The sequence below is a fragment of the Centruroides sculpturatus genome, unplaced genomic scaffold (genome assembly GCF_000671375.1).
Source record: "Centruroides sculpturatus isolate CEXI.00-Female unplaced genomic scaffold, Cexi_2.0 scaffold1113, whole genome shotgun sequence".
Lineage (NCBI taxonomy): Eukaryota > Metazoa > Arthropoda > Arachnida > Scorpiones > Buthidae > Centruroides > Centruroides sculpturatus.
In genome coordinates, this window is record NW_019385514.1 from 175,525 (window position 1) to 188,606 (window position 13,082).

Consider the following 13,082-nt stretch of genomic DNA (forward strand, 5'->3'; position numbering starts at 1 on the left):
TGTAACGCACCGTTTTCGGAAACAAAAATAGGTTACATAATAATGGGGTAAGTACCAGGCCTGGACTTTAAATAAACCAATAATTTCCACAAACCACAGACAATACTGAACAATAAAGATAAACTTTAATTCTATTAACAACAAAAATAATAATGGGGTAATTGACCCGAACAAAAGTTATCTAATTGTAAAGTAATAACCAAATCAATAATCAAAAACTTGTACGTATTTCTAATAATAAAAAAAAATTTTATCTCCTCCTCAAATATAAATATTGTACAGCCAAACGATACAATTTCCTCGAATTTATCACTGACGTTTACCACCCTGGTTACCTGAAGCTCCTTCTCGCTCTGTCGTGGATGTTCCGCTTTTAATTGTACATCCAGTGCAGCTCCGCACTGTCTTAATTTACATAGGATGACGTTCCAGGATCAGGCACCGATGCAAACTAAGTTTATTTTTTTTTCTTTTGGTCACTGGTGCTTAGGAGTTTGTCCGTAAAAAAAAGAACCCCGAAAAGAAAATAATTAAATAAAAATAACGTCCCAAAACATAAAATAACGATCGGACATTGACTCCTTTACACCCCTCCCCTCTTAAAAAAAAAGAAATAATGGTTATTTCTTTTATAGGGTTTGAAAAATATTATATACCAAAAAGGGTGCCTGTCCTGGTTCCGTAATATTGGTAATAAAGCTGTTGTTCCAGATATTTGTCGATGAGGAGGAGATTTACAGTTTCCTAACATCGATGATTGACAATAACTTGTAACCGTTATCGGTAATGTTGTTTTCCTTATTCATTTCTTAGACATCCGTTTGGCAGTCTGTCGGTAGTCTATTTTCTTTCGGGGTTGAAGTCGTCGGGGTGATGGTGACGTCTGATCAAGAGGAATTGGTGACACGGGTGGAAACAAGTTGTATTTCTTAAGATTCGATATATGATGTCGTCCATGTTTGGCTCCTGTAGCGGGGTCCTGTAGTTCGTAGACTAACGGCGATATCACTTTGGAAATTTCATAAGGTCCAGACCATTTCGGGGCAAATTTTGCACTAAAACGTTTGGGAGAACAAGAAATTGGATGAGTTTTTAATAATACAGGTGTACCCACCTTATATGAGAGTGGCTGCCGTCTCAGATTATAAGTTCTTTCTTGTTGGCGTTGAGCCTTTCTTATGTTTCTCTGTGCTTGTTCTAAAATCTTTTGAAGTTAGTCATATTTTTCCTCTACACTTTGAGGTTGGTTAGGCAGATTTATGAGACGATCCCAAGGAAGTGTTAATTCTCTGCCGAGGTGCAATTTCGACGGTGTAAATTTCGTAGAATCTTGTACACTGGTACGTACAGCAAGAGCTAACTTCTGGAGGTGTAGATCCCAATCCCGATGGTTTTTCTTTACATATGCTGCGATCATTCTCCCTAAGGTTCTATTCACTCGCTCCGTGAAGTTCGACTGTGGGTGATAAGGGGTAGTTAATATGTGATTTATAGCTAGTTTCTCACATACCTCACTCATAAGTCTTGAGATGAATTGGGGTCCGTTATCGGATACTAGACTTTTCGGCATGCCGTATCTGCAACAAAATTCATTAACAAAACAATTCACAACAGTAGGTGCTGTAATATCTTTTAGTGGGAATAATTCCACCCATTTGCTAAAGTAATCAACTATTACGAGCATATAGGCATTACCTCTTTTAGATCTAGGATACGGTCCTACTATGTCAATACCTACTTTCTCTCCTGGTTCTGAAGTTTTCGTACTTTGCAGGAACCCTGCAGGTTTTTGTTGTATCCATTTAGTAGTTTGGCAGGTGTGGCAGCTGGCTACATATCGTTTAATCTCCTTATTCATACCGGGCCAATAACATCTTTGCCCAATTTTTTTTACCGTTTTTCTCGAGCTGAGGTGACCTGCCGTCGGATGATCGTGTAATTCGTTTAATACTGCAGGCCTTAGTGCCTTTGGAATTACGGGTCGCGGACATCCTCTGTTGTTCTTCCTACGATGGTAATGTATTAAATCATCAATAATTTCATAGTGTCGTGACTTACCAATTAATTCGGATGCCAGCTTTGGATCTGAGGGTAAATCCCCCTCCTGCAAGTATTTATACAACTCCTTCCACTCGGCGTCGTTTCGCTGTGCCTGGATTATTTCCTCTCTATTAGTGATACTCACGATGGTTAGTAACTTCGTAGAAATATCCGTTTCCTTTACATTGTCCGCTTCGAGTGGTAAGCGAGATAAAGCATCCGGAAGCTGGTTATCTTTGCCGCCCCTGTGTCTAATAGAAAAGTTAAATTCTTGTAGGCGTAATGCCCACCTCATTAGCCTACCTGAAAGGTTTTTCGAACTCTGTAGCCATCGCAGAGCTGCGTGATCGGTAACTACCGTGAAGTCCGTCCCATCAAGGTATTCGCGGAACTTTTCCACAGCCCAAACGATGGCGAGGCATTCCAATTCGGTCGTTGTATAATTTCTCTCAGCTTTCTGAAGGGTTCGGCTTGCATAGGCTATGGGGCGGTCTTGACAGAGGACAGCTCCAAGTCCTACGGTGCTGGCATCGGTGTAGAGTACAAATGGGACGTTGGGTTCAGGTAGCTGTAAAACAGGAGCAGTTATAAGGTGCTCTTTTAATAATTGAAAGGATTTCTCACAGTCAGGACTCCAATTCCATTTGATACGTTTTCGTCGCAGACAGTACAGTGGTTCAGCTATAGTTGCATAATGCGGAATAAAGCGGCTGTACCAACTACACATACCTAAAAACGTGCTTAGCTGCTTCGTGTTGTTTGGTCGTGGGAATTTTCTGACTGCTTCCACCTTACCTTGGTCTGTAGACAAACCTTTTNCATAATAATGATTATACTCTTTGTGACTTTGAATTCTGTGATTTAAAGAGGGGTTTAGTCAGGGGCAGATCTACATAGGGACTAATAGGGCTTAAGTCCCGGGCTCCAAGAGTCGAGGGCCCACAAAAATTGAATTATTATTATAAATTCTTAATACTTTTTCATTAACAATAAGCACTTATCGTATAGTAAAAAATAGTTAATATTAACAATATAATAATAATGATAATTTATAGTAGACTATTATTTGTTTATTGTAATAATTCTTAATCTAACAAAAAATGGGTCCCCCATTGGACTTCAATAAGCCCTAGGCCCCGAAAAACCTAGATCTGCCCCTGGGTCTTCTAAAAGCGTAAGGTTACGAATGCAAAAGATTCAACGAGCCTAGTGAAGTATAACGTTAATCATAACGTTATTTCTTTTTCATTATTCATAGAATAAGATTTAAGTCTAGGAGAGTGATATAAAGTGATTCAATTACCGGGAATCTCTTAACAATGTGGAAAACATTAGGCTTATGGAAGTAAATATCTTAAACTTGGGAGTTACTATAGGGCTTCCCTCTAATTGTTTAACATCAAAAGGCCCCGAATTACGAAAATTTTATTGCAATTGAAAAATTTGAACTTTTTAAAAATTAGTTCTAGGAGGAGGCCCTACTACTTCAATATTTATTTTTTAAAAAAAGTCAAATTATTGACGAAACTGATAATTATGCCTATGACTTATATTGAAAAAGATGTTCCGGGAAGCACATATCCGTGTGAAAACGGAAACAATATCCGCTATGCGAGGTAAATAGAACGGGAACGAGTGGCCTGATGTCGTGACGTCATTTTTACACTTTCATAACATGGATGAGTTAATACTCCGCACTTTTTTTTCTTGGAAATTGTATTTTTAGAAAAAAAATAAAAAATAACGGAAGGGAAAAGATTTCTCACGGGTTTTCGCCGGTAGGAAATATTTACAAACAGAAAAACTGCTGACGAACTCAATGACGTAATTATTTTCTACATTTCTGCCTTTCCGAGAATTTCCTGCCACCGAGCCAAATTCACAATGCTACGATCGAATTTAATTCCGAACACCCGAAAAATCTGCTTTGACAGCTTCTTTTTCCCGTTTTCCCCCTTATTTTTTACGTAAAATTCGGGATATTTTAGGCAAATTTTTATTACGTTAAAACAAAAACTCTTTTTTTCCACTCTCCAAACTTTTTCATTGTAATTGTTGCGAGTATATGAAAACGTATAAAAAAGTTGATTATTTTTAGGGAAAAATCCCCATTGAGATCGAACTAAATGTAGCCATTTCCTCTAAAATTTCTCAATAAGATTATTGCATTAATACGTAAATAAACTTAAATAATTTCGAAAAGTTATAGGAAATATTTTTCCTGTTAAAAAGTTTCCCTATATTATCCCTAAAAGTTTTCCCTAAATTATTGATGCGTGTAAACTTAAATATTTTGAATGTCTATTTGGGGAGAATCGCCGTATAAACAGAATTAAAAGTAGTTGTTCTCTAAACTTGTCCATTAAAAATTATTACATAAAAATATACGGGTAAAGTGGGATTTTTAGGGAAATTCCCCAATTTACATCGAATTGAAAGTCATTAAATTTATAGGCAAATTTTTATTTTTTTCCATATTTTTAGTAAAAATAAATAGATTTGCAAGATGTACAGTCCAGTCCCTTCACCTCCGAACACCGTAATTTCTTTTTCTTCAGAGGTTTGGCTGTATTTTGGATTCCATAAATTCAAATTAATTAAATATATTTAATAAAAAAATTTTGCATAAACATTTTTACAAGTTTTAAAATAATTTATCTAATATTTTTTCCTATAAATATTCCGTATATCTTTTTCCTGAAATATCCCTAAATTAACAATAATAACCTGGAAATCATTGCTAGGGATATTATTTATAAGATTTATTTATAGAGATTTTTCTCTTAATTAATTTATAATATTTAGAGAATCTTCAATTAATTTTTAATAAGAAATTACGACTTTTAAAGTTTCATTTTTAATTATTTAAAGATTTTTATGAGAAATTCCTGTAAAAAATCCCTAAAATAACTGACAGTCCATCAGATTTTTTTTTATTCACACGAATACGTTTATTTTATGATCTTGGATATAGGGAAATTATAAATTTATTTAGAAAACTTTTTAAATCTATTTCCCTAAATAGTAAAACTATTTAAATTCTATTATTTCCCGTATTAATGACATTTATTTATTAATTAATGACAGATGAAATTTTAAATTAAAATTAATTTAAATTTGACAAAGGAATTTGGCGAAATTTTAGCTTCATTAGGGATTTTTTTAATTTATTAAAAAGTCTCTGAGACTGAAAATTCGCCAAATTCCTTTAAAAACTTATTTGTTAATTTTAATTACTTTCTAATTTAGGAAAATAGAAGTGATTCGGATCTGTAATTTTATTTTATTTATTTTTTCGTATGTTATAATAATAAAAGGCATAAATTCGGTTCAGAATACACAAAGTTTCGACCTCACACGGGGTTTGTAATACGAATAAGGGGGGTTAGAAAGACGAGTTTTCTTAATTAAGTAGTCATTTTTTTATAAAATGGATTCCGACTCGTGTTCTAAGAGGAAGAAGGCCTCGTAAAGGTGGCCTTTTTTTGGAGGAAAATGAGGATCTGCTCAATATCACGATGGACACATCGTGCGACAACACCGGTAGCAGTCAGGGTGTAATTTGGCATCTGCGAGACCAGACCCTTGATGGAGTTGTGAGACCAACCGCTTGCCACCAGAAAAAAGGATCTGTCTTTTGTCTCGATTGTCGCTTCTCATTGCTCTCGAGGCTCCGAACAACTTGTGTGGGCCCCTTTTTATTCCGCCTGCCCTATCGGTTTATGAGGTCCTTCCGAGTCACGAACCGGCTACTGATTTATCCTTTACCACCCTCCGCGTATCTTTCGAGTGTGGGATCTCTAGGGCCTTCGCCAAATGACTTACTTTAGTCCTTTCAACTGTTAGGGCCTACATTTAGCGAAAGTTCTTCGCTGTTTTGGTGCTTATAAATCGTTTCACTCCGTATTCAGAAATATAATTTAATAGGGTCACTAAGCAACTATATATAAAGTTTTCGTTTCAAATGTAACCTGTTCGGTCGTTGCTCTAATAGATGTTGCTTTATGCCTGGTATAGGCCCCAGATTTTTATCGTTATTAACAAGCATAATAATGATTATACTCTTTGTGACTTTGAATTCTGTGATTTAAAGAGGGGTTTAGTCAGGGGCAGATCTACATAGGGACTAATAGGGCTTAAGTCCCGGGCTCCAAGAGTCGAGGGCCCACAAAAATTGAATTATTATTATAAATTCTTAATACTTTTTCATTAACAATAAGCACTTATCGTATAGTAAAAAATAGTTAATATTAACAATATAATAATAATGATAATTTATAGTAGACTATTATTTGTTTATTGTAATAATTCTTAATCTAACAAAAAATGGGTCCCCCATTGGACTTCAATAAGCCCTAGGCCCCGAAAAACCTAGATCTGCCCCTGGGTCTTCTAAAAGCGTAAGGTTACGAATGCAAAAGATTCAACGAGCCTAGTGAAGTATAACGTTAATCATAACGTTATTTCTTTTTCATTATTCATAGAATAAGATTTAAGTCTAGGAGAGTGATATAAAGTGATTCAATTACCGGGAATCTCTTAACAATGTGGAAAACATTAGGCTTATGGAAGTAAATATCTTAAACTTGGGAGTTACTATAGGGCTTCCCTCTAATTGTTTAACATCAAAAGGCCCCGAATTACGAAAATTTTATTGCAATTGAAAAATTTGAACTTTTTAAAAATTAGTTCTAGGAGGAGGCCCTACTACTTCAATATTTATTTTTTAAAAAAAGTCAAATTATTGACGAAACTGATAATTATGCCTATGACTTATATTGAAAAAGATGTTCCGGGAAGCACATATCCGTGTGAAAACGGAAACAATATCCGCTATGCGAGGTAAATAGAACGGGAACGAGTGGCCTGATGTCGTGACGTCATTTTTACACTTTCATAACATGTTACGGAACAACATTTAAGTTTTAATTTACTCATCCCGTTATTTTTTAGATATTGCCTAATGATAACGTTAAGAGAAAGCTGAAGACGTTAATAAAAAAAAAACCTCCTACTTATGCTTGTTTAGGGCATCTCTAGTGATTAATACCTTACTTTTTTTTATCTCCAATACCGATACAAGATTTCTGTTTACATCTAATTAATATTAAAAAAGCATACAGTCTATAAAGATATAATTTAGATCTACAGAAATCTAGGGCCTCTAGTAGACCTTTTTATTTTATACACAAATAAGTAGACCTTAATGTTTTCTTCTTCTTTTTATAAAGACACGTTCTCACTCCTATACTAAACTAGAATTTATGTTTAACAGGCTGCCGACGAGGCCTCAAAGAATAGAACATTATACAGGGCCTCGAGGCTCGATTTTTAATAAATGATAGAAAGCTGGTTAATTTGAACAGTGTCTTATTGCAATTTGTTATTTTACATTTAAAAAATCTGGTGTTTTGAGGCCTCAAAAGTAGGTGTAACATAGTATTACTACCGGGTAGAGGCTTTACTTTAAATTAAACATTTGTCATTAGGTGAATAAATTCATTAACCGCCGGAGAAACAAAATAACCCCTATTTATGCCTCCTTATTTCGGTATTTTCGTTCGGAGTTTAAGCGAGAGGCCCTCCCAATTTTTTTCACTAATAATAGGAAAAGTGCAGGTGGAGTTACCATCTAGAAAATTAGAAAATTATTGTCGTCTCGTACTACTACAGTAACAATCTGGAGAGGCGGAGTAGTGCACGCAGCACGAGACCTTGTGTAACTGCAAACCTCCTCTCTTCCGAGGGATGATGAAACATTCTCTCTTGTAACATACCCAGAAGAGACATCTATACAGATATTAGGCCCTAAAGTGGTTAGAAGGCATAATTTTGATGCGTAAAGATTCTAATTTACGTTGAAAAAGAAGTAAGCACGCTTCACACCACGCTTTTCGGGTTTTAAACACAAATTAAAGATAGCAAATAAAAACAAAATTATATGAAAGTTATTTTTGAAGATTTTTGTTTTTCTCTAGGTAAATCAGTTGCGTGAAGTATCTCGCTTTATTTAAAATATTTATCTTTGGTGTAGATTATTGCTTAAGCGAAAATTTATTATGATCCACGCTGCGATATCCCGTAAATCTGTGCTTAGATGCAAAATGTTTGTAAATTTTTAGCTTTGTCAACAAAATTTAAGGCCCGCACTAATATGTATTCTGCTATTTTCTTACAAAACTTTTAAGAAATTAACGAGTAAGGCCTCTTAATTTGTCAATAATTTCTGCAGAATCTAAAGGTATTATTTTTATAATAAATCTGAAATTCTTGTAAAAATCTTTACAAAATCCATTCAAAATAAACATTTAATTATTGTAGGGCCTTTTCCTAAGGAAACGCGGCTTTTTTACTTAAAAGTTCTGTCGTGAATATTATTATTATTGTAAAGGGTCGTTTAAGCTTATTATACGATTAAAAGGGCCTTTACGTGTTAATTATAGATCAAGTATTGAGATCCGGAGAAACATTCAGGCTTAAAATTAGAGTCAAACTCTAAAAGATTACTTAAAAGGCTTTCTGTGTTAAAAATGCTGAATTTTGACCCGAAAATGCCTTTGATGTATTTTAAATTACAGTTCAATTGAAAATCCTTATCTGCACTAGAATAACAATTTTAAATAAAAATTGAAATGGACCAATCACATCGCGATAACCCGTGATTGGTCCATTTTAAATTTCATCCTCAGAATCGATCAATGACCTTATTTTAGTTGTTGCAAGAATTTTTAGGATTTAATATTGATGTTATACAAGAGGCGGATTAATTTAGTTAAATTATTAGTGCTGCCATCTGTTCAGCAAAATATTAAACATTTCCAGTCACAAATTTAGTAAATAAACTTCATCCTCATACGCAAAAGTGGTCAATTTCACAATATTAAATTCATTCTTTGAAGTAAAATAATATAAAATCCTCTTGGCATTTTCAAGGGAGATGTCCTATGCAATAAAAATATTCATAAACACTAATAACTTTCTCTTTCTAGAAATGCAAATTTAATCTTTATTAATGAGAAAGGTCAACAGTCGACAATTACTCATAGAAGAGCCACCATTGGCCGCCTCTAGTAATGAAATTTGAAATCGACCAATCACGGGTCGACACTTGTTTGAAAATTTGCATGGGAGTAATGTATATTTTAAATTTATTATTAACGTAGGCGATTTAATCTTCTGTCGGCGAATTGTTGAAGTCGTTAAGAGGGCAAAACAACGTTCTAGCAGTTAATAGACAGAAAGATTCGATTTCGTAATGCGTTTTTTTATGGTTAACATCGTCAATAAATGAGAACTTTTGCTAATCAGGTTCCTTTTTTGGGACCTAAATTGATATATATCATTTAGTCATGCAAAATGCCAACTTTTTAAAGGCCTTAAGCATAACTCGGACACCATTAGCGCGTTATTAACGGCGAAACGAGCGAACGGCGATTTGGAACTGTTATAAAATTTAATTTTGAAATGGACCAATCACAGGTCATCATTTGTTTTCAAATTTGCATGGGCGCAATATATATTTTTTCAATTTATTGCTGACGAAGGCAATTTAACGTGGGTCAGATGAAGTCGTTAAAACAAAGCTAGCTACGTATACTACATAGAACGGCTGTAGCCATGTCATATTTAAAGAAAAACTAGCGACTTCATCGAGGAACTATACAACCAGAACACTGCAATAAATACTACACGTATTCTTCAGGAATTCAAAGACTCTTGCAGTGTTTTTTTCAAGATAGACCGCAACACGGCAGACATGTTGTCCTTCAGGTTACTTCTAGTATTAGGAACACGACAATCCAACAGTAGTATGTTAGTGTGCAATGGGCAACAATAACAATAGATGATTACATCCCTCTCACACGCTCTTACAAACGCTACGGTTACGGCCAGGAAGCATCTAGCTAGGAAATGCACAGTAAAACAGCGTTGTAGTCATTGCATGGGAACCACAGCTACAAGGTTTTCCGCATCCACAGTCAGGAACCGTGCTGTGTAAATTGTGCGAAGGCCAATAACACTCTACCAGGTGGGCGAGTGGTCTCCGTTGCCGCTCATAGCAGTGACCAGACCCTAAACACTGGGAAGTTCGGTCGTGGGTTCACGCCGCGATCGGACAGGCTGGCTGCTTCGAGTTTTCCGGGTTTTCTCCTTGCCAATAACGACTGAATAGGAGGCCAGTTCCCCATAAAAGTCCTCCCGGAAGGCATTATTTCCCGCGCGCGCGTATAGGCCGTTCGGATACGGCTGGCTCTTCGGTCGCATAGCGATCATAAACATATGTCTGTCGGAGAAAGAGCCTATATGAGCTAAAATCTCCATATCAACATCTGAGAAGAAAAAGAAAGAAGAACACTCTACCAGAAGGGAGCAAACATAAGACCGCGCAAAACGCATTTTCTCAACAGTACCCCATAACCAAACGCATGAAAACATAAGCTGCCAGTAGGGTGGCTATGAATAATACACCCCTTCACAATACGTACACAGGCAGCTATAAACTCATACAGATTAATGCACAGAAATGAAAGTTTCATTCGCTTCCAATATACACTACTGTACAAGATACAGACATCATCATGATCCAGGAGCCTATACTATTAACAACGTGATAGTCAGGTTCAATGACTGGAAAGTCTATCCAACTCAGGACCCTGGCTATCGAGGCTGGTATTATCATCAGGAACAAAAACATTACCCCCTGCCTTGTCTCCCAACACATCACAGAATACATTACCACCGTCTGTGTTACAATGTGTTACATATGTAAGACAGAATGACATGTTACATATGACAGAACATATGTAAAGGGAGTGTTACAATAACACTCTTTTTACATGTGTTCTGTCTACATTCCATACTCCACTAACATTGAGATGGCTAAAGAAGACATTCGTCACCTCCTGAACTCACACATAGATAACCTATCCTAATAGGAGGTGACTTCAATGCCAAGTCTACGACATGGTATAGTCTAAAAGATGACCCTAGGGGTAACGTAATTAACGAAACCATGGCTCAACACAACCTTACTCACTTGAACACCAGCACCCTTCCGACCTACTCCTGTACCACGGCGGAAAGTTGGATCGACCTAACGTTAGGAAACAGTCACATCACCCCTAGGATTGACCACTGTTACCCCACTGACATAGATTCTGCCAGTGACCATAGGTACATCTTCACTCAACTGAACACTACTAGTAATACTAACAATCATAGTTTTCACTATACTCGCAATAACTGGCATTTATTCTGCGACACCTTCAATAACATTTGGGCTGTAGTCCTCACCACAATCATTATACTCAGGACACCTTAGACCATCTTGTCACCAGGCTTACAAATACAATCACTAACTCCTACATTATTGTCTTATTGCCTCGGAGCTCAAACATTGTAAACACAAAAAGGTACCTTGGTGGACCAATGAAATAGAAAACAAGAAAAAAGTGGTTAGAAGATTAAGGAGGAAATTTAGGAATGAACAGGACCCAGACATTAAAATCACACTCAGAGATCAGTACAGGTTGTTTTATATGGTTTACTTAGTGTTTATACGCCCTTCGTGACGCACTTAAGACCCCCGCGACACAGGAATACAGACACTTATTCTGAATGCTTTATTCGGGATCCTACTTGGACCGGGCGATCTCCACCCTTATACAGTGGTACCTCAGGATACGAAATTAATCCGTTCCGAAACTGAGATCGTATCATGAAAATGTCGTAAGGTGAATCATTTTTCCCCCATACGATTACATGTAAAACCAAATAATTCGTTCCAACACTCAAATTAAAGCTAAGTTGTACATTAAAAAAATTGTAGTAAGGAAAAGACTGAAAAATGCGTTTTGTAGTCGTAAATGTATAAATAACCATAATAGAATAATAATTGATTAAAAAAATGTAGTTTTATTTGCACTTTACCTTTGAGGATAGACGAAGGTGGAGGTGTAAACTGGTAGCGGAAGAGAGGGAGAAGGGAAATGATACTAAAACTTAATTTACATAACATAATGTAACAATAACTTTAAAAAATTAGTGTTAAGTTATTTTTATCTTTTCTGTTTCATATTTTTTTTAAATTTTTTTATTCACTGCTTTTTTGTTTTCTTTCTTCTCTTCTACCAGCACTTTCACTGGATAGAGGTCGCTTGGTAAAATATCTATCCAAAGAGGTTTGGCTTTGCCTACTTTTAAAATGTTTCTAAAATGACTTAGGCAAATGTCATTACTCCGAGCAGCAATACGGCCAATGTGAATCTTTTTGGGATGTTTCTTTTCAATAAAATCAGTCACTTTCTGATAATACCTCAAGATTTCCTTTATTGAACGAGATCCTTCCACGACGAAGCAAACACGCGGACTGAGACCAATGAACAGAAGTGAATAAAAAATGGCGCTGCGAACTAATGTAACGTCGTATGGTGAGTTTTTGTTCGTGTCGTGGAGCAAAAATATGTTCGAATTTCATGTCGTATCCTGAAAATTTTGTATGCTGGGACGTTCGTATCTTGAGGTACCACTGTACATTAGTCAGGGCCATCTGTCTTGCACGTCCCTCTCTCTCTGGTGTTGCCAGATCTTACCGTAACACAGGTAAGAACATAACGCTTACAAAACCATTATAAATAAAGCATGAACAAACATTTGGAAGGATTTCTGTACCAACATTCGCGGTCGCAATCCTTGGTCAGAACCGCACTACTTAGCTTAGTAAGGAAAAACGCCAGCTCCAAACCACCTTCATTATCCAGCTCCCCGATGGTCGTTACACCAATAACACGAAAGAAACTATCACGCACATCCTCACTAGTCTATGACTCACAGCAGGATGACGGTACACAAGCGGTCATCAGAAGTTCTACACTCACTCCACCTAACACAGACAATAACCATAATTTCATCTACATTGAGGTTTCGAATGCCATCCGTTCGCTCACCGATAACAAAGCCCCAGACCTTGACGGCTAACCACTAGGATTATTAAACACGCGCAATTCTATAGCGTTTTTTATTCTCTATTATATCTGCTCGAA

At 36.2% G+C, this 13,082-nt stretch overlaps 1 protein-coding gene across 1 annotated transcript in view; it reads right to left on the reverse strand.

The window, feature by feature from the left end:
- Positions 1 to 11,996, reverse strand: part of LOC111639708 (protein odd-skipped-related 2-like) — a 26,189-nt gene extending 14,193 nt beyond the window's left edge. The window contains exon 1 of the mRNA XM_023385639.1: positions 11,971 to 11,996. The gene's annotated coding sequence lies outside the window, so the exon portion shown is untranslated. The remainder of the gene's footprint in view (positions 1 to 11,970) is intronic.
- Positions 11,997 to 13,082: the final 1,086 nt, after the last annotated feature.